This window comes from Oncorhynchus mykiss, chromosome 18, assembly GCF_013265735.2.
Source record: "Oncorhynchus mykiss isolate Arlee chromosome 18, USDA_OmykA_1.1, whole genome shotgun sequence".
Classification (NCBI taxonomy): domain Eukaryota; kingdom Metazoa; phylum Chordata; class Actinopteri; order Salmoniformes; family Salmonidae; genus Oncorhynchus; species Oncorhynchus mykiss.
This window is the reverse complement of record NC_048582.1, coordinates 28,616,750-28,644,566: the sequence shown is the minus strand read 5'-3', so window position 1 is coordinate 28,644,566 and position 27,817 is coordinate 28,616,750. Positions and strand designations below refer to the sequence as shown.

The following is a 27,817-nucleotide window of genomic DNA, read 5'->3' as shown; positions in this document are numbered from 1 at the left end:
TACTCGAGCATGGCACGGACCACAGCTTTCATTCCACACAGAAGACAGATGGCTATATCACACACTACAGGTCACCAATTCATTTGACTTGGTTTCAAATCCCCGGCAAGCAAAGATTAAGGAACAATAAACTGGGCTGTGCTGTGGCAACCGAGTAGGTTCTGTCCCTCACTGGGCGCAAACCAGTTACGTTCTGCACAACAAGACTTTGATTCCATATCAGCTATTATGTACAGATCTAGGATCAGCTTCCCCTACCCCATTCATTAGTGGGGGAAATGCAAAACTGACCCAAGATCAGCAACTTCATTCTACACCACATCAGCTACACTGTCATAAACCAATAACCCGCTTAATTTTCAGCAAACATTTAGTATACAGAGGAGAGGGGATGATTTCCATACCTTATACATTTTGTACACATTTATTTCACAAATATTACAAAGACATATATTATGACAAGGTTATAGTCATGATCCTTGCTGTGCGGTAGGGGGAGGAGACTGTTCAGGGGCAGAGGGCAGAGTCAATGTATCTGAAACGGCTTCATTGGCTGATCCTGTGGGCACCTCAACCTGCGGAGAGGGAGAGCCAATAGGATTAAATTGGCAGTTCAATAATTAAGTATAAATAGATACTGATAGGGAATCTTAAAAGGGATACTTCACTTTTTAAAGGATCACTTTACTCAAACATATTTTAGAATGTTGTTCATTAGTCAACTGTTGATATGGACCCAAACAATCGTGCACGTCAGCAGTAAAGATTTGAGATACTGTAGAAACCTTTCAGTAAAAATAAAAAAGTGAGATCAGGATGGGTTTTAACTCATTTTGACTTACCTAGGCGGTGTTGTTTTATCCAAACCACTCAAAATAATGTGGAGCGATGTGAAGGGGGAAGCGTAACCTGATTCTCAGAACATTTGTAATGCACCGCTAGCTGGTACGAACTATTTCCACTGGCATTGCGACATGCTCCAAAAATACTAGCCAGGAGACTCTGGACGTTGTTGAATAACCAGCTAACAAACTTAAAAACAGTTCAGATGAAATTACAACATCTTAGGTATGTCGCATATAAGCTACAACTTCAAAAAAGTGAACTTGGTCTTTAAATTGTGAAGAGTAATATTTTCTTACCAGGTTCTCTGCACTGCTCCTCAGTTTCCTCCACACAGTGTGGTGGACCTAAGGAAAGAGAACAGGATAAATACATTCAATGACTCACTCAGTGACACTCATTCACTCAGTGACACTCATTCACTCAGTGGCACTCATTCACTCAGTGACACTCATTCACTCAGTGGCACTCATTCACTCAGTGGCACTCATTCACTCAGTGGCACTCATTCACTCAGTGACACTCATTCACTCAGTGGCGCTCATTCACTCAGTGGCACTCATTCACTCAGTGTCACTCATTCACTCAGTGGCACTCATTCACTCAGTGGCACTCATTCACTCAGTGTCACTCATTCACTCAGTGGCACTCATTCACTCAGTGGCACTCATTCACTCAGTGACACTTATTCACTCAGTGACACTTATTCACTCAGTGACAATCGAACACATCCAAAGATGCTTTATACATTGACAGAAACAAGTCCTGCAGATTTGTGCACATATGTACCTGTAGCTGGAGGGGCAGTGAGAGCCCCTGGGCCCGGCGGTGGAGACCCCACTCGCCCTCTCCTAGAGGGTGGATGGCAGTGACCTCATACTTAGCGCACAGCCCTGTCCTGGCCACCAAGGGGCCCCCACTCAACAGAACATGGTCCCCCCACACCTACGAGACAGACAGATAGGAGGTGAGACAAGTATGTGTGTGTCATATGTGTATGAGAACATAGTGAAGATGAGTGTGTATTCAATAAGTGTGAGTGAGTTCTACCACGGTACAGTTCCTGTAGCTCACCTGTAGAGCATCACTGTGCCTTTAGGACTTTGTGCCTTTAGGACTTCTCCTCCACTTCCTCCTGCTTACACCTGCAAACACAGACACAGACACAGGCACAGCTAGAACACTGAAAGAGAGAATACGAAACAGAGTAAAAATAAGTGCAAAAGAGCTATGAAAACATGGAGGAAAAGGGATAGAGGGGAAAATATTGCAAGAGAAGAGAGGTTTCGAAACTGGCTTTGCCAATAGGCCTTCTGCCCAGAAAAATGCTAGGAGGTTATAACCGGTTATAACAGCATGTAACAAGCTGCTACCCCTTTTCAGTCCTCCAACAGAGGGTACTGATGGCCAAATTCAATACCTTTGCATTATTTCGGCTTGTCTTGTATATTTTATCCCCCAAAAATGATACAATTGAACAACAGAGGGTATAGAAATAAAGTACCTGCTGTGAGAGAAGACCTCCAGGGCCACAGGGGGCGCCACCTCCAGAGGCTCCCAGGGCAGGTCCCGATGGATCAGCTGCTGAGCACCACGTGTCAGAGAGCGCAGGGACTCCTGGGACACACACAACACTCTCAGGTCATTTCACTTTGCTTAACACGCATGCACAGTGGTGTCCGAAATTATTGACACCCTTGATAAAGAGGTAGGTGTCAAAGTTATTGACACCCCTAAAGATTCTTATGAATAAAGTAGTCAAAGTTAAGTAATTGGTCCCATTTTCCAAGCACGCAATGACTACATCAAGCTTGTGACTCTACAAACTTGTTTGATGCATTTGCAGTTCGTTTTGGTGTTTTGGTTGTGTTTCAGATAATTTTCTGCCCAATAGAATTTAATGGTAAATAATTAATTTTGGACTTACTCTTTTTGTTAATGAGAATAGAATATATTTTTAAACACTTCTACAATAATGTGATGGCTACCATGATGACGGATATTCCTGAATGAATCGTGAATAATGATGACTGAGAGGATCAAAGATCATACCCCCAAGACATTCTAACCTCCTCTGTTACTGGCAATGGTGAGAGGTTAGCATGTGTTGGGCATATGATTTTATAACCCTCTAACTTTCTCACTCATCATTATTCATGATTTATTCAAGATTATCCGTAATGATGGTAGCATTCAACATTAATGTAGAAGTGTTTAGAAACATTCTATTCTTATTTATAATAAATATGCCTCCAAAGTTACATAATACATTATTTACCATTAATTTCTAATGGACAAAAACGCACCACATCACAACAGAATGCTCCTGAAGTTACTGCGGAGAGAGATAGCATACATTATATGTATTATATACACTGTGTACACAAAACATTAGGAACACCCTCCTAATATTGAGTTGCACCCCCTTTTGCCCTCAGAACCGCCTCAATTCGTCCCGAAGCCACTTGTCCCAAAGCCACTCTTGCCTTGTCTTGGCTGTGTGCTTCGGGTCACTGTCCTGTTGGAAGGTGAACCTTCACCCCAGTCTGAGGTCCTGAGATCTCTGGAGCAGGTTTTTATCAAGGATCTTTGCACTTTGCTCCGGTCATCTTCCTCTCTATCCTGACTAGTCTCCCAATCCCTGCCGCTGAAAAACATCCCCACAACATGATGCATTCAGTCTTGGTTTCAATTTTGGTTTAATCAGACCAGAGAATCTTGTTTATCATGGTCTGAGAGTCCTTTAGGTGCATTTTGGCAAACTCCAAGCGGGCTGTCATGTGCCTTTTACTGAGGAGTGGCTTCTGGCCATTTGATTTTGATTTTGATTTTTGAACTCTGGAGCTCTGTCAGCCTCCCTTCTCCCCCAATTGCTCAGTTTAGCCAGGCGGCCAGCTATAGGAAGTCTTGGTGGTTCCAAACTTCTTCCATTTAAGAATGGTGGATACTGCAATACTGCAGACTTCAATACTGCAGACATTTTTTGGTAACCTTCCCCAGATCTGTGCCTCGACACAATCCTGTCTCGAAGCTTTACGGACTATTCTGTCAACCTCATGGCTTGGTTCTTGCTCTGACATGCACTGTCAACTGTGGGACCTTAGACAGGAGCTTTTTGGTAACAGCTTTTTGAAACATCTGAAGAATGATCAATGGAAACAGGATGCATCTGAGCCCAATTAAGAGTCTCATAGCAAAGGGTCAGAATATTTATGTAATAAGTTATTTCAGTTTTTTCGCTTTGTCATTATGGGGTATTGTGTGTAGATTATTCTAATCAATTTCAGAATAAAGCTGTAACATAACAAAATGTGCAACTAGTCAAGGTATCTGAATACTTTCCCGAATGCACTGTCTATTGCTGAGTAGAAACACAAGAAACACCCCAATCCCCATAGGATTCAGTTCCAATCTGTTAACTAGATGCCAGTCATTTCCTGATGTTTTTTTAATGAAAATGGTAGGGACAACATGGGTATGAGTGTTTCCTGGCATTTACTTAGCACCTCTGGGACTCTGAGCAGCTCCACAGAGAAGTCCTCTTTAAAGGAATCCTGAAGGACCTGGCCCAGGAGGGCTGCACACGACCGCCAGTATGCCTAAGGAGGGAGAGGCCACACACACACAAACATAAACCATCAGCCAATCACCACAGCCACATTAGTCTGAGACCAGCCAGTCACCACCGCCAGAAAACCACCACTTAGGGGGCAAATATGTCTGGTGTCAAAAGTTTGCCGTATAGAGTATCTATGGCCCTGTACACTACATGTACATTGCATAAATGTTGGTCTTACCTAGATACGGCATCTCATAACATAAGAATGCAATGACTTGACGTCTAAACACATTTTTACATTATTTTTGCTAACTTTAACCTAAAGAAAAGTATTGAAACAAGTCAAAATATCTTAAAACAAAACCAATTATCTTGATGCATTTTCTAGGTGAGCCAAATCAACTCAAAACAAGTAACTGCAGTTTGTGGGTAAGCAAAACAAGTATTATATATATATATATATATATATATATATACATATATATATATATATATATATATTTTTTTTTTTTTTACTTCATTACCTCAATACACACTAAAATTCTCAGCACAGTGACTTCAGAAAGTATTCACACCCCTTGACTTTTTCCAAATTGTGTTGTTACAGACAGAATTTAAAATGGATTCAATTGAGATTGTGTGTCACCAATTATCCACACAATACCCCAAAATGTCAAAACTGAATTTTGTTTTTAGAAATATTTACAAATGAATACAGAAAAAAAAAGTATTCAACCCCTTTGTTTTGTCAAGCCTAAATAAGTTCAGGTAAAAAGTCCAGGTAAAAATGTGCCTAACAGGTCACATAATAAGCTGCATGGACTCACTGTGTGCAATAATAGTGTTAACATATTTTGGAATTATTACCCCATCTCTGTACCCCACACATACAGATATTTGTAAGGTCCCTCAGTCAAGTACAGAATTTCAAACACAGATTCAACCACAAAGAACAGAGTTTTTCAATGCCTTGCATTGGTAGATGGGTAAAAATAAAATAAAATCAGACACTGAATATTCCTTTGTGCATGATGAAGTTATTAATCACACTTTGGATGGTGTATCAATACACCCAGTCACTACAAAGATACAGGCGTCCTTCTTAGAGGAAGGAAACCGCTCAGGGATTTCACCAAGAGGCCAATGGTTCTTGTAAAACAGTTACAGAGTTTAATGGCTGTGATGGGAAAAAACTGAGGATGGATCAACAACATTGTAGTTACTCCACTATACTAACCTAAATGACAGATTGTACAGAATACAAATATTCCAAAACATGCATCCTGTTTGCAATAAGGCACTAAAGTACTACTGCAAAAGCATGTGGCAAAGAAATTAACTTTAGTTATGTTTGTGGTAAATCCAACACATCACTGAGTACCACTTTTTCAAGCATCGTGGTGGCTGCATCATGTTAAGGATATGCTCGTCATCGGCAAGAACTGGTCAGTTTTTTGGGGGATAAAAAAAAATCCTAGAGGAAAAGCTGGTTCAGTCTGCTTTCCAACAGACACTGCGAGACAAATTCACCTTCCAGTAAGACAATAACCTAAAACACGTCCAAATATACACTGGAGTTGCTTACGAAGACGACATTGAATGTTCCTGAGTGGCCTAGCTAGAGTTGACTTAAATCGACTTGAAATCCATGGCTAGACTTATAAATGGCTGTCTAGCCATGATCAACAACCAACTTGACAGAGATTGAAGAATTAAAGTATACATGGGCAAATATTGTACAATCCAGGTGTGCAAAGCTCTTAGAGACTTACTCAAAAAGACTAGTGATGCACCAATATCACATTTTTGGCCGATACCAATATCTGACATTTTCCTTGCCAGCGTCGTCCAGGTTTGGCCGGGGTAGGCCGTCATTGTAAATAATATTTTGTTCTTAACTAACTTGCTAAATAAAGGTTAAATAAAGGTTACACACACTCCACACTGACCAAAAAGTTACTTTGTTGGCATTTACGTATGTCGCCATTACCAGTAAAACATAATCAAAACCTATTTCTTTCACTTACTTGCTGTGCTGTTTTGTTGTTAATTTGTTTAGTCGTTTCATTCTCAACCAGGATTTCTATGGAACGCTGTTTGGGTCTTTGCGTGTCAAATAACACTGTTTGACGGGTCAAATAAGCTTGTTGACCAATCAGGACATGAATATGACTGCACGTCACATAATTTAATGCGTTCATTCATTTTTTTATGTAGTTATTACACAATCAGTCGTATTTCATATGTCACAATGATTCATCGTATCGATGAATAAAAAATAAAATAAAAAGAGCTGACATAAAAAGTCTTAAAAAGAACTGTGAGGAGTGATGTTGAGTGAATTACAAGGATGATACTGGCAAACAAAACCATCACAATAGTGAATAACCATACATCTTCTAAGAGAAATCTTAAGGATGATGGATTGGAAGTTTACAGTTACCTTGTATGCTATGATGCTGGTAAAGTTGTCTCGCACACCTACAGTGCTGGTCATAAAATAAAGCTAGCTAGCTCATGGATGCAAACAATGTTCTTCCCTAAAAACATAGCAAAACGACAATCTGTTTCAGTAGCTATATTCATCTAAAATAACAAACCGCAAATTCCACTATTTTGCCTACTCCTTATTGTTGCTCCCTTCACAACACGTAACCCGGTCCGGTCGAGCCGCACTAGCCAGATGAAGCTAGCTGGCTGCTTATAATGTTAGCTTTGAGCAACAGGGTTAAGTAGCTGGCAAGCTATTTATTTTCATGAACTGAAGTTCAATTTCAATAGGCATACAAAAATACTTACTCACAAGGATTCCTAAATCATTGCTAAGAATAATGAAAATGACTGCAGTTTCTACTGGTCATTGTTTTGAGGCTGGTTGTATTGGTGCTAGCTAGTTATCAAGCTAAAGATAGCTACCCCAGAAGTTGCGGTCGAACAAATTATGCTTTATTACCAACGAGTTATTGTAAACACATCGTTCGTGGCCGGTGTTTGCAGACTTTTTTGTATATCTTTGACAGTGCTACTGTGTCTTTTTTGACACGCAAAGGCCCAAACGGTGTTCCATAGTATGTATGGCGCTATTACTGTGTAAATCCGGTAGTGCAAAATCTGAAAAATAGCGCACTTGGTAGTATGTACCTGTGCTGGACCAGTCAGCGAAATCCAACATCACCCACGACAGAGAATGAACGGTTGATTGTCAAGGGCAATGAATTCCATTATCATGGCTTTAATGGATTTCGCCTTTTGAGTTGTCTCGCTGAAATGTTCTTACTCTTTCAAATGACTGCCCGACTTGTTGACTGCTCAATCCACACAGCAGACATTGTGGGCTAGGTTAGGAATGCTGTGTTGCACATGTAGCGCAAAATTTTACATGGCGTCATTACGTCATTTACCTACGTTATATAGGTATGCACGTCAGCTTTGACATCGGTTTTGCACATCGGCATTAAACTAGACATCGGCTGATACTGATGTTGGCATTTTTAGCTAATATCAGCCGATTCTGATATGTTCACCGATATATCATGCATCCCTACAAAAGACTCACAGGTGTAATCACTGCCAAAGGTGATTCTAACATGCTGACCAGACCAGACACGTCGCGCGAGCGAGCGTCGCAAAATAAATGTAGAAATCCATGTTATTCAATTATTGCATCCACACTGCTCGCGCGCGCCAACGAGCGTCTGCGTCATTCCTATTTCTGACGCAGATCGCGCTGCAAGTCCTGCCTCTCCCATCTCCTCGTTGGTTTATAGAAGCAGGTACCCACGTTCCATCTCCTCATTGGTTATACCCACGTGGGTGATTGAAATATGAAATGTTTTGCCGGTTGTTGTGGTAAAAGTGTAGATGCCAATCACGATAAAAGTCCAAATATGAAAAAGCCTGGAAGGAGGAGAGATGACTAGAAACGATTCGGTTGGCCGTTTTATGTGTGGATTAATTGTCAGAGTAAAAGACCTTTTACATTTCAGGTGAAATAACAACTCAATGTTTATATCCCAAGACAAATTAGCTAGCAACAGCAAGCTAGCAAAATAGGACAAATTAGCTAGCAAGTGCAAGCTAACTAGCTAAATTGCCATACATGTTTAATGCTTTTCGACCTGTCCCCAAATTAATGTAAATGGTTCAGAGTTTGTTTTGATATTTTAACCTGCGTGTCGTGATCACGTTTGGTGTAGGGGGACAAAATACATTTATGCACGATAGCACACGATGGCGCACATGCGCGCAGACGGTTTGGGTTCCGTGTAACAGCCTACAGACGGTAGGTTATTAAGGTCACAGTTCTGAAAACTTAGGACACTATAGAGGCCTTTCTACTGACTCTGAAAAACACCAAAAGAAAGATGCCCAGGGTCCCTGCTCATCTGAGTGAACATGCCTTAGGCATGCTGCAAGGAGGCATGAGGACTGCAGATGTGGCCAGGGATATAAATTGCAATGTCCGTACTGTAAGACAGCGCTACAGGGAGACAGGACGGACAGCAGATAGTCCTCGGAGTGGCAGACCATGTTTAACAACATCTGCACAGGATCGGTACATCCGAACATCACACCTGCTGGACAGGTACAGGATGGCAATAACAACTGCCCAAGTTACACCAGGAATGCACAATCCCTCCATCAGTGTGCAGACTGTCCGCAATAGGCTGAGAGAGGCTGGACTGAGGGCTTGTAGGCCTGTTGTAAGGCAGATCCTCACCAGACATCACCGGCAACAACGTCACCTATGGGCACAAACCCACCGTCGCTGGACCGCTGACGAGTCGCGGTTTTGTCTCACCAGGGGTGATGGTCGGATTTGCGTTTATCTTCGAAGGAATGAGCGTTACACCGAGGCCTGTACTCTGGAGCGGGATAGATTTGGAGGTGGAGGGTCCGTCATGTTCTGGGTGGTGTGTCACAGCATCATCGGACTGAGCTTGTTGTCATTGCAGGCAATCTCAACGCTGTGCGTTACAGCGAAAACATCCTCCTCTCTCATGTGGTACCCTTCCTGCAGGCTCATCCTGAAATGCATGACAATGCCACCAGCCATACTGCTCGTTCTGTGCATGATTTCCTGCAAGACTGGAATGTCAGTGTTTTGCCATGGCCAGCAAAGAGCCCGGATCTCAATCCCATTGAGCATGTCTGGGGCCTGTTGAATCGGAGGGTGAGGGCTAGGGCCATTCCCCCCAGAAATGTCCGGGAACTTGCAGGTGCCTTGGCGGAAAAGTGGGGTAACATCTCACAGAAAGAACTGGCAAATCTGGTGCAGTCCATGAGGAGAAGATGCACTGCAGTGCTTAATGCAGGTGGTGGCCACAATAGATACTGACTGTTACTTTTGATTTTGACCCCCCCCCCCCTTTGTTCAGGGACACATTATTAAATTTCTGTTAGTCACATGTCTGTGGAACTTGTTCAGTTTATGTCTCAGTTGTTGAATCTTGTTATGTTCATACAAATATTTACATATGTTAAGTTTGTTGAAAATAAATGTAGTTGACAGTGAGAGGATGTTTCTTTTTTTGCTGAGTTTATATACAGGGATAGACGGATATACATGTAAAGAGGGCTGACAAGTGACTGGTAGCAGGAACATATAAATACTCATGGTAATATACTAGTGGTAAGATATACAGTGGGGCAAAAAAGTATTTAGTCAGCCACCAATTGTGCACGTTCTCCCACTTAAACAGATGAGAGAGGTCTGTAATTTTCATCATAGGTACACTTCAACTATGACAGACAAAATGAGAGAAAAAAATCCAGAAAATCACATTGTAGGATTTTTAATGAATTTATATGCAAATTCTGGTGAAAAATAAGTATTTGGTCACCTACAAACAAGCAAGATTTCTGGCTCTCACAGACCTGTAACTTCTTCTTTAAGAGGCTCCTCTGTCCTCCACTCGTTACCTGTATTAATGGCACCTGTTTGAACTTGTTATCAGTATTAAAGACACCTGTCCATAACCTCCAAACTCCACTATGGCCAAGACCAGAAACAAAATTGTAGACCTGCACCAGGCTTGGAAGACTGAATCTGCAATAGGTAAGCAGCTTGGTTTGAAGAAATCAACTGTGGGAGCAATTATTAGGAAATGGAAGACATACAAGATCACTGATAATCTCCCTCGATCTGGGGCTCCACACAAGATCTCACCCCGTGGGGTCAAAATGATCACAAGAACGGTGAGCAAAAATCCCAGAACCACACGGGGGCACCTAGTGAATGACCTGGAGAGAGCTGGGACCAAAGTAACAAAGCCTACCATTAGTAACACACTACGCCGCCAGGGACTCAAATCCTACATTGCCAGACTTGTCCCCCTGCTTAAGCCAGTACATGTCCAGGCCCGTCTGAAGTTTGCTAGAGAGCATTTGGATGATCCAGAAGAAGATTGGGAGAATGTCATATGGTCAGATGAAACCAAAATAGAACGTTTTGGTAAAAACTCAACTCGTCGTGTTTGGACGACAAAGAATGCTGAGTTGCATCCAAAGAACACCATATCTACTGTCAAGCAGGGGGTGGAAACATCATGCTTTGGGGCTGTTTTTCTGCAAAGGGACCAGGACAACTGATCCGTGTAAAGGAAAGAATGAATGAGGCCATGTATCGTGAGATTTTGAGTGAAAACCTACTTCCATCAGCAAGGGCATTGAAGATGAAACGTGGCTGGGTCTTTCAGCATGACAATGATCCCAAACACACCGCCCGGGCGACGAAGGAATGGCTTCGTAAGAAGCATTTCAAGGTCCTGGAGTGGCCTAGCCAGTCTCCAGATCTCAACCCCATAGAAAATCTTTGGAGGGAGTTGAAAGTCTGTGTTGCCCAGCAACAGCCCCAAAACATCACTGCTCTAAAGGAGATCTGCATGGAGGAATGGGCCAAAGTACCAGCAACAGTGTGTGAAAACCTTGTGAAGACTTACAGAAGACGTTTGACCTCTGTCATTGCCAACAAAGGGTATACAGTGCCTTGCGAAAGTATTCGGCCCCCTTGAACTTTGCGACCTTTTGCCACATTTAAGGCTTCAAACATAAAGATATAAAACTGTATTTTTTTGTGAAGAATGAACAACAAGTGGGACACAATCATGAAGTGGAACGACATTTATTGGATATTTCAAACTTTTTTAACAAATCAAAAACTGAAAAATTGGGCGTGCAAAATTATTCAGCCCCTTTACTTTCAGTGCAGCAAACTCTCTCCAGAAGTTCAGTGAGGATCTCTGAATGATCCAATGTTGACCTAAATGACTAATGATGATAAATACAATCCACCTGTGTGTAATCAAGTCTCCGTATAAATGCACCTGCACTGTGATAGTCTCAGAGGTCCGTTAAAAGCGCAGAGAGCATCATGAAGAACAAGGAACACACCAGGCAGGTCCGAGATACTGTTGTGAAGAAGTTTAAAGCCGGATTTGGATACAAAAAGATTTCCCAAGCTTTAAACATCCCAAGGAGCACTGTGCAAGCGATAATATTGAAATGGAAGGTGTATCAGACCACTGCAAATTTACCAAGACCTGGCCGTCCCTCTAAACTTTCAGCTCATACAAGGAGAAGACTGATCAGAGATGCAGCCAAGAGGCCCATGATCACTCTGGATGAACTGCAGAGATCTACAGCTGAGGTGGGAGACTCTGTCCATAAGACAACAATCAGTCGTATATTGCACAAATCTGGCCTTTATGGAAGAGTGGCAAGAAGAAAGCCATTTCTTAAAGATATCCATAAAAAGTGTTGTTTAAAGTTTGCCACAAGCCACCTGGGAGACACACCAAACATGTGGAAGAAGGTGCTCTGGTCAGATGAAACCAAAATTGAACTTTTTGGCAACAATGCAAAACGTTATGTTTGGCGTAAAAGCAACACAGCTCATCACCCTGAACACACCATCCCCACTGTCAAACATGGTGGTGGCAGCATCATGGTTTGGGCCTGCTTTTCTTCAGCAGGGTCAGGGAAGATGGTTTAAATTGATGGGAAGATGGATGGAGCCAAATACAGGACCATTCTGGAAGAAAACCTGATGGAGTCTGCAAAAGACCTGAGACTGGGACGGAGATTTGTCTTCCAACAAGACAATGATCCAAAACATAAAGCAAAATCTACAATGGAATGGTTCAAAAATAAACATATCCAGGTGTTAGAATGGCCAAGTCAAAGTCCAGACCTGAATCCAATCGAGAATCTGTGGAAAGAACTGAAAACTGCTGTTCACAAATGCTCTCCATCCAACCTCACTGAGCTCGAGCTGTTTTGCAAGGAGGAATGGGAAAAAATGTCAGTCTCTCGATGTGCAAAACTGATAGAGACATACCCCAAGCGACTTACAGCTGTAATCGCAGCAAAAGGTGGCATTACAAAGTATTAACTTAAGGGGGCTGAATAATTTTGCACGCCCAATTTTTCAGTTTTTGATTTGTTAAAAAAGTTTGAAATATCCAATAAATGTCGTTCCACTTCATGATTGTGTCCCACTTGTTGTTGATTCTTCACAAAAAAATACAGTTTTATATCTTTATGTTTGAAGCCTGAAATGTGGCAAAAGGTCGCAAAGTTCAAGGGGGCCGAATACTTTCGCAAGGCACTGTATAACAAAGTATTGAGATAAACTTTTGTTATTGACCTGGCTGGTTTTCCTTTTGTAGTCTGTGATTGTCTGTAGACCCTGTCACATACGTCTCCTCTCTGAGCTGTTGAATTGGGACTCCGTCTCTATACTGATGTTTTTCTTGTTTGATTGCCTTATGGTGGGAATAACTACACTGTTTGTATTCTGCCAGATTCCTAGTCACCTTGCCATGGTTAAATGTGGTGGTTCGCACTTTCAGTGTTGTGCGAATGCTGACATCTATCCACGGCTTCTGATTAGGGTAGGTTTTAACCTTTCTAAGATATTGGTTCCCATTTGGGACTCTACCCTCCCACGTTCAGATGGAACGGTGGCGCATGGAACGCAAAAATATTCTTAGAAATATTTAACCTCCACACATTAACAAGTCCAATAGCTCAAATGAAAGATAAACACCTTGTTCATCTAGCCAGCAAGTCAGATTTCTAAAATGTTTTACGGCGAAAACATAGCACATATATATGTCAAACCACCACCAGACACAGCTCATTTGAATAGCCAAAACATGCAATCAACAAACGCAGGATTAAAAAATAAATCGTTCACTAACCTTTTGAAAATCTTCATCAGATGACAGTAATAGGACATGTTACACAGTACATTTTTTTTTTTCAATAATATGCCATTTATATCCATAAATGTCCATTTACATTGAGTTCATGTTGAGAAATTACTCAAAAATGTCCGCAGGAAATCTAGGTAGCGCGGCAAGATAACGTAAATAGACATCATAAACTTTGACTAAATATACATGTTCTACATATAGTTAGAAAGATACACTGCTTCTTTATGCAACCGCTTTGTTAGATTTATTTTTAACGTTACAGAAATCGCACACTATTCAATATGCTGAGACGGCGCTCAGATACAAGCTACATTTCTCCGTAATGTTGGAGTCAACAGAAACACAGATTTCAGCATAAATATTCCCTTACCTTCGATGGTCTTCGTTCAGAATGTTCTGGAAGGCTTCATACTTACCCAATACATCGTTTGGTTTCAAGTCTTGCGTCTTTGTATTAGCTACTGCTAATAACATCAGCTGAAATGCACCCAAAATGTCCTCTGGTCCGGAAAAGTTGCGCATCAAAACTTCAAAATTACATATTATATGTCGACTAAACAGGTCAAACTAAGTGCAGAAGCAAGCTTTATGATGTTTTAAACACACAAAACAAACTTCAATTCAATCGGTCATCGTCTGTCCTTCTCTTGAGTGCTGGAACAAAGGAATGGCTGGGACCAATTCGCGCCACAACGCACAACATATTTTCTGATGGCACGCACTAATTTCACTCCCATAGGGCCAATTTGAACGATTTAAAGCTCTACTGAATGAGGACATCTAGTGGAAGACATAGAAAGTCTCCCCAGAATCATAACTGGTTGGGAAGGGTGGGGGCGATGACGTCAAAGTTGCTCCAACTTTCATGACCACAAAAACTAGTTTGGAAGAATGCCTGCCCTGTGAGTTCTGCTATACTTACAGACATAATTCCAACGGTTTTAGAAGCTTTAGAGTGTTTTCTATCCAATAATAATTATTATATGCATATATTAGCAATTTTTGACAGATTTTTTTTTCAGTTTACTAGGGGTACCCAATCCCTCCAAAGGGGGCATATGTCTGCCATATCCTTAACAGGAGTCACAGTGCGTACAACATCTCCTATACACTTCCTGATAAACTCACCATATCAGAAAATTTGTCAATGTTATTCTCAGAGGCTACCGGAACATATCCCAGTCCACGTCATCAAAACTATCTTGAAGCGTGTATTTTGATTGGTCAGACCAGTGTTGAATAGTCCTTAGCACGGGTACTTCCTGTTTCAGTTTCTGCCTATAGAAAGGGAGGAGCAAAATGGAGTCGTGATCAGTTTTGCCGAAGGGAGGGCGGGGGACGGCCTTGTAGTCATCCCGGAAGTTGAAGTAGCTGTCACGTCTGCTCCCACTTTTCCCTCTCCCTGGCGCTTGAGGGCGCCAGGTTGCCCTGCATCACACACTCCTGCCATCCATCACGCACACCTGCCTTCCCTCGTCATGTGCATCAGCGTTATTGGACTCACCTGGACTCACTTATCATCTGTTAATTTCCTCCCCTATATTTGTCAGTTCCCCAGCTCTGTTCCCTGCTGCTGCATTGTATTGTTTTTGTCTTTAATATTAGTTTGCTGATGCTGCTCCTGTCTCGTTCTATGTTCGTCTTTATTAAATGTTTTACTCCCCATACCTGCTTCGTCTCTCCAGCGTCATCTCATGTGACAGAATGCAGCAGCCAACATCGGGGAGTACTGGTGTTCCGGTTGGTATGGTGGCATCGGCTCTGGGTCGCCACCGATGGAACCGGGGGTGCCTAGCCAGCTCGTCAGGCTTCCACGCCCTAGCTGGCTCAAGTGGTTTCCTTACCTCAGTTGGCTAGGCGGCTTCCCATCCCACGTCACTCTCCACCGGATCATCAGGCTCCCTCTCTGCAGCGGGATCGACAGGCGTCTTGCCTCAGCTGGATCGTCAGGCTCCCATGCCTCAGCCAGCTCGCCAGGCTCTGACACTCCTGCCGGTTTGTCGGGCTTCCACGCCCCAACCGGCTTGCCCCAGCGTCCATATCTTGGCCGGCTCGCCCCAAGAGACGTCTTGTCACGTCTGCTCCCGCTCTTCCCTCCCCCTGCCACTTAAGGGCGCCAGGTTGCCCTGCATCACGCACTCCTGCCATCCATCACTCACACCTGCCTTGCCTCATCACGCGCATCAGCATTATTATCACCTGTTAATTTCCTCCCTTATATTTGTCAGTTCCCCAGCTCTGTTCCCCGCTGCTGCATTGTATTGTTTTTGTCTTTAATATTAGTTTGCTGACGCTGTTCCTGTTTCGTTCTATGTCCGTCTTTATTAAATGTTTTACTCCCCGTACCTGCTTCGTCTCTCCAACGTCATCTCATGTGACAGTAGCAGTGGTTGAGTGTTTTAGCAGCGTGAGTACTGCAGTCAATATGTTGATAGAACTTCGGTAGCATTTTCCTCAAATCTTCTTTGTTAAAATCCCCAGCTACAACAAATGCGGCCTCAGGATATGTGGTTTCCAGTTTGCAAAGAGTCCAGTGAAGTTCTTTGAGGGCCGTCGTGGTATCAGCTTGAAGGGGAATATACATGTCTGTGACTATAAGCGAAGAGAATTCTCTTAGGAGGTAATACGGTCAGCATTTGATTGTGAGTTATTTTAGGTTGGGTGAACAAAAGACTTGAGTTCCTGTATGTTATCACAATCACACCATGGGTAGTTAATCTTGAAACATACACCCCTGCCCGTCTTCTCCCGGAGAGATATTTATTCCTGTCTGCGCAATGAACTGAGAACCCAACTGACTGTACGGACTTAGACAGTATATCCCGAGAGAGCCATGTCTCCGTGAAACAGAGTATATTACAATCCCTGATGTCTCTCTGGAAGGAAATCCTTGCCCTCCGCTCGTCAACTTTATATCCAGAGATTGAACATTAGCAAGTAATACACTCCTATCATTAATGTGTTTGACTATTATTTTATCAAATCAATAAACTACGTTTAATTATTATGATGATTACATTAATCATGTATCAATTAACTCAATTAGTAATCTTGGGGCACCACGGGAAAAGTTTATTCAACGAGTAACTGTCTCCCGACTAAACTCTAAAGAATATCTCTTACATCAGTCAATTAATTCATTCTTATTTCCCTCTTTCGTGTCATTCTGAATGTCGCAAAATTCTTGAATATCTGCATGAACCCTAGCATAAATGATGAATCAGCGATATACAAATTGGCTTAATTATTTATTTACTAACTAACTAAATAATCACACAGATGTACATAAACACACAAAGAGGATAGATTACACACTCATAATGCAATGAAAAGTCCCTAGTGGACTAACCCGATATGACGGCTTGTTACACAATGAAAAGGGAGGGCATGTAAGAAGGAGCAGGAAAGAAGAGGCAAAGGACTTCACCTATCATACATACAGTTGAATAATACGCTCACTGTAAATATGGATATTTAATAACCCAACAACCGCTCATTTGTATTTAGAAATGCAATGTACATATTTACAATTGTATGTCTTTGTCGTCTCGCTCTGTTGTAATCACTCGATCAGTAGTTCATCAGAAGTCTCTGGTTGTGTTCCCCAGAATTCACAATGTATTTTGTAGCTGTAGCTTCTCTGTCTCTGAGTGTCTGTTGGAAGGTATCTTCCAGAGGAAGTGTTCATTAGAATGGATCTTTCAAAGTACCACCCAGTGGTTCTCGGTCGAGTTTACTAAAGTACTTAAACAGCTGCAGACTGAATGTTCCTGTGTAGTCTTTATCGAGAGAGAGTTTCAGTGTTTCTAACCATTTCGTACCTTTCAGCTCACGCTGTCAGCCACGCTGGTCTAATGTAGAGTCTAACCCTTTTACACGTCCGGCTTACTGTCCGTATACTAGTCTCTACTGTCTAACCATTCGTGACGTCCGTCTTGCCGTCCGCCTACTGGTCTGATGTGAATTTCGTCACGAGTCCTTTTGTACACTCTGGAAAAAGGGCGGTTCCATTACGTTTGGCATAATGTCTGTGCTCACATGGTCGTGGGTACTGACCGGATACATTTTATTTGAAAAACCATTTTCTCATTTAGAAGGCTAATATCACATTTCATCTTCTCACAAATAGTGTCATATTTAATCATATTAAATAATACTGTAAATAATAGTGTTTCAGTCTCCCCTTTTGGATGATGGAGTTTTGACGGGAAGAATGTCTTTGTTACAAAAGGGTTATTTCCTCTCAATTCTGCAGAGCCCAAAGGCAGAGTTTCTGCAAGATATTTACGACCATCATAAAACTGTTCAACTCCATCCCTCTCCCCTCTTCGGGAGAGAGAGGGCGCTGTAGAGTGGACCCACTGTAACCTGATTTTTCAGATCCTCACAGGTGAGTCATGACACTCTGAGTGGACTAGAAGTCCACTCAGAGTACATCTTCTAGTTAATTTGCATTTGGGGGTACGAACAAAGGATTAGATCCTGGAAAGTCGTACTCCTGGTCGTAATGCTGGTGAGTTACCGCCGCTCTGATATCCAAAAGTTATTCCCGGCTGTATGTAATAAAAAAAATTCTGGCCTAATTATGTAAGAAATAACACATAAAAAAACAAAACTCGGATGCTTTTTCTATGATAACTGCTCCTCACCTAAGGAAACAGCAGGGATATGCTGCTTCTACCTCCTATATTCCCCATTGATCCTTAACTAGCCTATGGTTATGACCTGAGGTTGCTTCAGAAACCTGGGATGGATCTCAATATTCAAGCAAATACTGCATGAGCACGGATTGGAGCAAAGAATAAAATCAAACAATGCAGAATGTAAAATAAAACATTTATTGCAATGAATACAAAATATCCAAGCTTATACCATTAACAAAAGTACATTTGGACTGCCATTTGCAATGAATTCAAAGCAAATTATATACATTTCTAATTTCAATGTCTCAATTCGGGATTAACTAAATAACCACAATAAAACTCATAGCTAAATATGTTATTTTCATCAGGCTTCAGCAAGAGAGACTAGAATCACCTGTAACCAGCTGTGTGTTCATGAAGAGTGTCTGGTCTATGGATCCACCTCTTCAGTTCAGACAAGAAAACCTAAAAATTATTTCATGCAGAATTATTCCATCATGTATGCTAAAGGTGTAATATGTAGAAATCTCTCCACCAACAGCAGAGTTTCTATGATTTTTATTTTAAATGCGGAGGGGGGCAGGGGCAAAGGTGGCAAATGCAATTGGGAAATCAGCGAATTGTATCACAAATAGCGATATTTTTTGTTGTTGCTTAAACTATGATGCACTGTTCATTTGTATCTGCCCTAATGTAATCAAATACATCAATTTTAACAGGAACAAAGGACACATATTCAAGTTAGATACATGTTCAGTAATAAGCATATCCCCCCCCCAATAATTTTCAATCCATTGAATGTGCTGGTATGTCATAGAATCAGATATCTGCTCTTAGCGGTTGTGACAAACAGAGCAGTTTCTGTTTTCTACCTACACATTTGGCTGTAACTTTTGAGACATCTTATCCAATTATTTTCTGATATACTGCAAGAAAGTAATCCAGATCACTTTGATCGAGGTTGAACATTTTTTTTTTTTTTTAATTGCGTAGGGTGACAAAATCTTTGAAATACTGTCCAGAAAGGTAGCCAATATAAGCAACGCTCCTTATGTTCCATTTAACTTGTCCAGTGATTTTTTGGCTGACATTTAGAAAGTTCACATAGAAAATACACACCTCTACGGTGAGTTCCCATGGAACTGTTTAGTGTCGATAAAAACAGCTAGAGGTAATGTCACACCTAAAAAATGTTTTGTCAAAAACCTAGTGTCTCGAATAAAAATGAAGTGGTTGAAATGTTCCCATTATCCATTTAGGTATATTGCGCATTAATACATTGGTGACAGCCTGTATGCCCTACCACCTACACTACCTTCAGAAGTATTCTCATCCCTTGGCTTTTTCCCAAAAATGTTGTGTTACAGCCTGAATGTAAAATGGATTATATTTAGATTGTCACTGGCCTACAAAAAATACCCCATAATGTCAAAGTGGAATTATGTTTTTAGATTTTCTTTATGGCAAGCCTCAATAAGTTCAGGAGTAAAAATGTGCTTAAGAAGTCATATAATAAGTTGCATGGACTCACTCTGTGTGCAATAATAGTGTTTAACATTATTTTTTGAATGACTACCTCATCTCTGTACCCCGCACATACAATTATTTGTAAGGTCTGTCACACCCTGATCTGGTTCACCTGTCCTTGTGATTGTCTCCACCCCCTCCAGGTGTCACTTATTATCCCTGGTGTATATTTCCCTACGTTTCCTGTCTCTCTGTGCCAGTTTGTCTTGTTTGCCAAGTCAACCAGTGGTTTTCCTTGCTCCTGCTTTTCCTCAGTCTCTGTTTCTAGTCCTCCTGGTTTCGACCCTTGACTGTCCTGACTTCGAACCCGCCTGCCTGACCACTCTGCCTGTTCTGACTACCAGCCTGCCTGTCCCCTTGTACTGTTTTGGACTCGGATCTGGTTTCTGACCTCCTGCCTGGCTTAACCTCGAGACTACCTATTGCCTGGTACTGTTTGGACTCTGATCTGGTTTATGAACTCTCGCATGTCCCTGGCCTACTCCCTTTGTTTTAATGAATATCGGTGCTCAACCATCTGCCTCCTGTGCCTGCATTTGGGTCTCGCCTTGTGCCCTTATAGTACGAACTGGCCATGACAGACCCAACAGACTTGGACCAGCTCTGTTACGTTGTCTCCCTGCAGGGAGCCACCATTGGGAGGCACGAGGAGCTACTTCGGGACATTTTTGGAAGGGCTTCATTCCCTGAAATTATAAAAGGTTAGGTCATAGCAACTGGTGTTGAGTAGGAGTGCTGATCTACGATCAAACCCACCCCTGTCCATATAATCTTATTTCAGAGACAACTGATTCAGTATGATCTAGGCAAAGGAGATCCTAGAACAGTATTCCTCTGTATGCATTTATTAAATGTCTCAGGCTAAGAATGCTGAACTGGAATCAGTTACCCCCTTGTCAAAAGTAATGTTATTCATTATACTCAAATGCTAAACAGATCCTAGTTCAGCACTCAAACCTACTTCAAACCACCAAGTGAATGTTGGGTCTGGGGTGCTAAATGACTTGAACAATGGTTGAAAAAGTACCCAATTGTCATACTTTAGTAAAAGTAAAGATACCTTCATAGAAAATGACTCAAGTGAAAGTCACCCGGTAAAATACTACATGAGTAAAAGTATTTGATTTTAAATATACTTAAGTATCAATAGTAAACGTCATTGCTAAAATATACTTAAGTATCAGTGGTGAAAGTATAACTTCTTTGACATTACTTATATTAAACCAACCAGACAGCACGATTTTCTTGTTTTTTTTATTTATTTAAGAAATAGCCATGGAAACACTCCAACACTCAGACATAATTTACAAACAAAGCATGTATTTAGTGAGTCCACTGGATCAGAGGCAGCAGGAATGACCAAGGGTGTTCTCTTGATAAGTGTGTGAACTGGACCATTTTCCTGCCCGACTAAGCATTGGAAATGCAAGTACTTTCGCATGTGAAAATTTTATGGAGTAAAAAATACATAATTTTCTTCAGGAATGAGGTGAGGCAAAAGTAAAAGTTGTAAACAAATAGAAATAGTAAAGTAGAGATACAAAAAAACTACTTAAGTAGTACTTTCAATTATTTTTACACCAGGGAAATTGTATGGTGAAAAAAGCACATACTTTTCTTTAGGAATGTAGTCGAGTCCAAAGGCAAGTGATTGAGAAGCATTTCCCTCTAGCAATGTAAAAATGTTCATGTCCTTGAATGTACATAACCCATCTGAATGTATTTATATATTTATATACACACTGTATGAAATTTGATATTGTAAACCATGAAATGTAGATGAAGTATTTGTGAAATAAAACCGGCAGAAAGATAGTGTGTGTGTATATATATATATACACACATACATATATATATATATACATACATACAGTGCCTTGTGAAAGTATTCGGCCCCCTTGAACTTTGCAACCTTTTGCCACATTTCAGGCTTCAAACATAAAGATATAAAACTGTATTTTTTTGTGAAGAATCAACAACAAGTGGGACACAATCATGAAGTGGAACGACATTTATTGGATATTTCAAACTTTTTTAACAAATCAAAAACTGAAAAATTGGGTGTGCAAAATTATTCAGCCCCTTTACTTTCAGTGCAGCAAACTCTCTCCAGAAGTTCAGTGAGGATCTCTGAATGATCCAATGTTGACCTAAATGACCAATGATGATAAATACAATCCACCTGTGTGTAATCAAGTCTCCGTATAAATGCACCTGCACTGTGATAGGATCAGAGGTCCGTTAAAAGCGCAGAGAGCATCATGAAGAACAAGGAACACACCAGGCAGGTCCGAGATAATGTTGTGAAGAAGTTTAAAGCCGGATTTGGATACAAAAAGATTTCCCAAGCTTTAAACATCCCAAGGAGCACTGTGCAAGCGATAATATTGAAATGGAAGGAGTATCAGACCACTGCAAATCTACCAAGACCTGGCCGTCCCTCTAAACTTTCAGCTCATACAAGGAGAAGACTGATCAGAGATGCAGCCAAGAGGCCCATGATCAATCTGGATGAACTGCAGAGATCTACAGCTGAGGTGGGAGACTCTGTCCATAGGACAACAAACAGTCGTATATTGCACAAATCTGGCCTTTATGGAAGAGTGGCAAGAAGAAAGCCATTTCTTAAAGATATCCATAAAAAGTGTCATTTAAAGTTTGCCACAAGCCACCTGGGAGACACACCAAACATGTGGAAGAAGGTGCTCTGGTCAGATGAAACCAAAATTGAACTTTTTGGCAACAATGCAAAACGTTATGTTTGGCGTAAAAGCAACACAGCTGAACACACCATCCCCACTGTCAAACATGGTGGTGGCAGCATCATGGTTTGGGCCTGCTTTTCTTCAGCAGGGACAGGGAAGATGGTTAAAATTGATGGGAAGATGGATGGAGCCAAATACAGGACCATTCTGGAAGAAAACCTGATGGAGTCTGCAAAAGACCTGAGACTGGGACGGAGATTTGTCTTCCAACAAGACAATGATACAAAACATAAAGCAAAATCTACAATGGAATGGTTCAAAAATAAACATATCCAGGTGTTAGAATGGCCAAGTCAAAGTCCAGACCTGAATCCAATCGAGAATCTGTGGAAAGAACTGAAAACTGCTGTTCACAAATGCTCTCCATCCAACCTCACTGAGCTCGAGCTGTTTTGCAAGGAGGAATGGGAAAAAATGTCAGTCTCTCGATGTGCAAAACTGATAGAGACATACCCCAAGCGACTTACAGCTGTAATCGCAGCAAAAGGTGGCGCTACAAAGTATTAATTTAAGGGGGCTGAATAATTTTGCACGCCCAATTTTTCAGTTTTTGATTTGTTAAAAAAGTTTTAAATATCCAATAAATGTCATTCCACTTCATGATTGTGTCCCACTTGTTGTTGATTCTTCACAAAAAAATACAGTTTTATATCTTTATGTTTGATGCCTGAAATGTGGCAAAAGGTCGCAAAGTTCAAGGGGGCCGAATACTTTCGCAATGCACTGTATGTATGTATATATATATATATGTATGTGTGTATATATGTATGTATATATGTATGTATCTATATATATAAACGGAATGTTGTGGAGTACTTGAAATATTTTTTTGTTAAGTAATTTACACAACTGGACTTGAAAGGAACGTTGTTACAAATTAACTTGTTGTGAACCTGGTTTAACAATATTGAACCTGTGCTGACACCTAGTGGACATTAAGAACTACACCACACACACACACACACACAATAACCTTAAAACAGATGGATGCTTTACATACATTGGTCGTTTTTTATTGGACACTACTATATCTCCAATAAAGACATTCAAAAGTCAGAATGTAAAGCACAAACTACTGGAAAGTTCTTCAAAAGCAGCTGTAGTGAGTCAAGCATCTTGAGGTTACCTGAAATAGGTAAAAGCATATCTTTTTTATTTTCTAATTTATTTAATATCTATTTAACTAGTGTTAGTGTTTAAATACTGGAGAGTTGAGACCAAATCACGGACGCTGGACAGAGTTGATTTCAGTTGTAACAAAAGACAGTTTTAATGAGTCAAAGATATCTTGTCCCGCAGTTTTACGTGCACGGATCTAGTTCATATAACTCGGCAAGGAGTCAGGTGAAAAAGAGGCCTTATACAACGGTTACATTCATTTTTATACATAGAATAAAGTAGGTGGAGTCTTGTCGTTTTGGTCTTCTGACTGGTCACAAAGGGTTGGAGGCGGGCCTTGCTCTAGCCAGAGCGGGCCCCATTGGTGCACAGCAAAAGTCCTTTGCTCTTGGCACCCGACCAGTAGAGGGGGATGAGATGTGTGTTTATACAAGGAGATATTTGTGTGTCTGGAAATCTGATACAGGAGAGCAGAGGGGGTTGTGAAAGAAGAGAACAGAGGGGGTCAGTCTTATGGCTGGGTGTATGTGTTCTTGCGATGGAATGTCTTTGTTTATATGAGCTATGTGTATGAATATTTATATAACACTAGGCAAATTGAACTCAACAACATCGACACAGACACACATTACCTGCTATATTTAGCCAACAGGATTAACACAGAGAGAACTTGTCAAAATGCAATGCATGCTTCTGTAGTACGAGTAGGCTGGTATATACAGCATCATCGGTAACAATTGTGTACAAGCCACCTAGCTTATAAAATAATGGAGCTAGCGGTCATTAGTTACATTTCAACCATAGCGACAGCTTAATTGAGGCGCAATAGTTCACCGGCGAATGTCGAAACACCGGAAATAATAACTAAACAAACGAACGAGAAATGGTGGAGGCTACCAGAATGAAGAGAGACATTTGGCGAGTGAAAAACTTAGTTACATCGCCCGAATGAAGAGAGACATTTGGCTAGTGAAAAACTTAGTTACATCGCCCACTCCCTACCAGGTCTCTCATTATACCGCTATATGACTTTGTATGCGTTGTTTGTTGGCAACCTTGTTATTTATGACATTTTTGGAACGGATTTCTGTTGGAACGTTCCACAAATTACACACACCCCGTTTAATGATTGGAGTAAGGACAGTGGATTTACCATTTATGTTTGGTTTATAATTAATACTTTTGGATTGCTGATTAAGATGTAGCATATTGAATGCTAACGAAATGTACACTCTTTTCCAGAAGAGGGGTTTCATTATCTCGCTTTGGAATGTTTCCCGAGACTGTGGTTTTGGGTAGGGCAGTGAGTGAGATTGAGGCCGTAAACTACCAAATTAAAAAAGGCCTGACCGTTTTTACCTTAATTAGAATTACCGGATAATTTTGAAGATTGTGGTCTACTATATAAAGTTCCACTCCACATGTAACTCTAAATGCCTACTGCTTGCTAAATATATTTTTTCAACAATATAATGAATGTTTATTTTAGACCTTTTTGCAAATTTATTGAAAATCAAATACAAAAGGTGAATTTGTCTCCCAGTGTAGGTTAAAAAGCAGACTGAACCAGGTTTTCCTCTTGGATTTTGCCTGGTGTTGGATTTGCCCCAAACGTAACACTTTGTATTCAGGACATAAAGTTCCTTTCTTTGCCACATTATTTGTACTTTAACTTTGGTGCCTTTTGCAAACAGGATGCATGTCTTAGAATATTTTATTATGTACAGGCTTCCTTTAATTATTATTTTCTTTAACTAGGCAAGTCAGTTAAGAACAAATTCTTATTTACAATGACGGCCTACACTGGCCAGACCCAGAAAGTTCAACAAAATAAAATGACACCCCTGTCGAAAGATAACATTTTGTTGATCTTTACTACGTCTCCTATAGCTGCCGTTTCCATTACATGTGTCACAGTGTTTTTTGAGACGTTGCTTTTGTTGAATAACCCTGGGTCAATGGAAACCTGCCTACTGATATGCATAATACGTTATTGCAGTGGACAACAGTGTCCATTATTTTCAGCATGGGACACTAACAACTTTGGTTTACTGCTGCAACAATTTAAGATTGGCAACTCTGACAAAACCAAAGTTCAATGTCCTTCAATGCAGTCTCGATTCAATGGCCTATCAATAATGAAAAACAATCAGCCATATTTATATCTCCCAGTTAGATATAAAGAAATTAGTGAAGTTGCTGGAGCTTCATCCAGGAATGAGCGAGTTCCTAAAATGGACTGCTCACTTAGTCATTTATGTAACTAAATAGAGAGGTATCATCATCATATGACTTAACTCTGTGAAAGAAGGCATACATCATCCTGCAAGTAACCCAGTAAACGATACTCAATATTAAATGTTTTCCATTGCAAACATGATGGTAGATATACTTTAGGACGCTGATACTTCCTCAAATCACAGGTGTCAAAATCCATTACTGAAGGTGCCAGTCTGCACTGCAGGTTTGTCTTCTTTTCCTTTGAAAAGCTCTGCATTAGACCTGGAAAAATCATGGGTGTGGACTCCCTACTCCTGGGCCCAATGCAGGCTAAAATATTGGCCCCATGTAGGTTGCCCACGTTGGGCCAATGCACCTTTGCTCATTGGCTCCACATTGGCCCTAAAGCAGTTGGCCCCAAGGGCATCCCTCTCCATTTGGACTCCAATATGAGTTTATGGTATTGGCCCTATGCAAATGTATCAGTTTTATCTATTATTTATCTACAATTTCTTTACCATTACTTTATTACAATTTAACTAAAATATAAAGTGTACAATTTCCAAGTGTTATAGGTATTTAGTGAACGTGTATCAGAAAGACAACCAAGTTGTTACTATCATACTTAAACTGTATTTGTACAATTTCTTTTTTTTAACGAGGCAAGTCAGTTAAGAACAAATTCTTATTTACAACGACGGCCTACACCGGAGCAACTGTGCACTGCCCTATGGGACTCCAATCACAGCTGGATGTGATACAGCCTGGATTCGAACCAGGGACTGGTCCCTTGAACCACCTTCTTGAACCGAGGTGCCTTAAACCACTGCGCCACTCTGTAAAAATATAACATGTTATTGAGACTGTGTGGGCATAGGCAGACACTAATTGGAGAATGCATTTCATGGCTAATGGGCTAAAAATGTCAGTACACATTTTGATTGAGAAATGATGCAATAGCCAAAATAAAAAAAATAGCACTACACCACTGCCTAGTACACACTAGCTAGTACCTAGCTTCTAATTCTAAATGTAATTTCACCACCAGTGCTGTTGGTGGCTGTAACATACCATCCTCTCTGGCACCATTCAACATCTCATATCATATCTCTCACAGCATCTGTGGCATGAGAAGGTACACTACATGGACAAAAGTATGTGAACACCCCTTCAAATTAGTGGATGCGGCTATTTCAGCCACACCGGATGCTGACAGGTGTATAAAAATCAAGCACACAGCAATGCAATCTCCATAGACAAACATTGTCAGTAGAATGGCCTGTACTGAAGAGCTCAGTGACTTTCAATGTGGCACCGTCATAGGATGCCAGCTTTCCAACAAGTCAGTCAACTTTCTGCCCTGCTAGAGCTGCCCCGGTTAACTGTAAGTACTGTTCTTGTGAAGTGGAAATGTCTAGGAGCAACAATGACTCAGCCGTGAAGTGGTAGGCCACACAAGCTCACAGAACAGGACCGCTGAGTGTCCTCGGTTGCAACACTCACTACTGAGTTCCAATCTGCCTCTGGAAGCAACGGCAGCACAATTAATGTTCGTTGGGAGCTTCATGAAATGGGTTTCCATGGCCGTGCAGCTGCACACAAGCCTAAGCTCACCATGCGCAATGCCAAGCGTCGGCTGGAGTGTTGTAAAGCTCGCCACTATTGGAGTGATGAATCATGCTTCACCATCTGACTAGAGTCTCCTGACCCAATGTATAGTGTCAACTGTAAAGTTTGATCTGGGACTAAGGAATAATGGTCTGGGACTCATTTTCATAGTTCGGGCCCCTTAGTTCCAGTGATGGGAAATCTTAACGCTACAGCAGATAATAACATTCAAGACAATTCTGTGCTTCCAACTTTGTGGCAACAGTTTGGGGAAGGCCTTTTCCTGTTTCAACATGACAATGCCCCTGTGCACCC

The 27,817-nt window shown here is 41.1% G+C and overlaps 1 pseudogene; it reads right to left on the bottom strand.

Moving 5' to 3' along the window:
* Positions 1-470: 470 nt before the first annotated feature.
* Positions 471-10,756, bottom strand: LOC110496787 (annotated as a pseudogene).
* Positions 10,757-27,817: the final 17,061 nt, after the last annotated feature.